The following is a 211-nucleotide window of genomic DNA, read 5'->3' on the forward strand; positions in this document are numbered from 1 at the left end:
TACCGTCGTCTACGGTAGATACACCCTGGATCAGGGTCGACTCCCGGCGTCTTGCAGCCAGCATAAGGCGTCGCCGTCGCCTCTGTACAGCGGTTCTATGTCTCGGTGAGACTAGGTTGAACACGCACTCCGCGTCTGTCACCCTCACTTTCTGCTCCTTTGGAGCTTCGATGTTATCTACAACATCCGACGAAGAGCTGCTAACCCCGCA

Source organism: Plasmopara halstedii (assembly GCF_900000015.1).
Source record: "Plasmopara halstedii genome assembly, contig: Scaffold_614, whole genome shotgun sequence".
NCBI lineage: Eukaryota > Oomycota > Peronosporomycetes > Peronosporales > Peronosporaceae > Plasmopara > Plasmopara halstedii.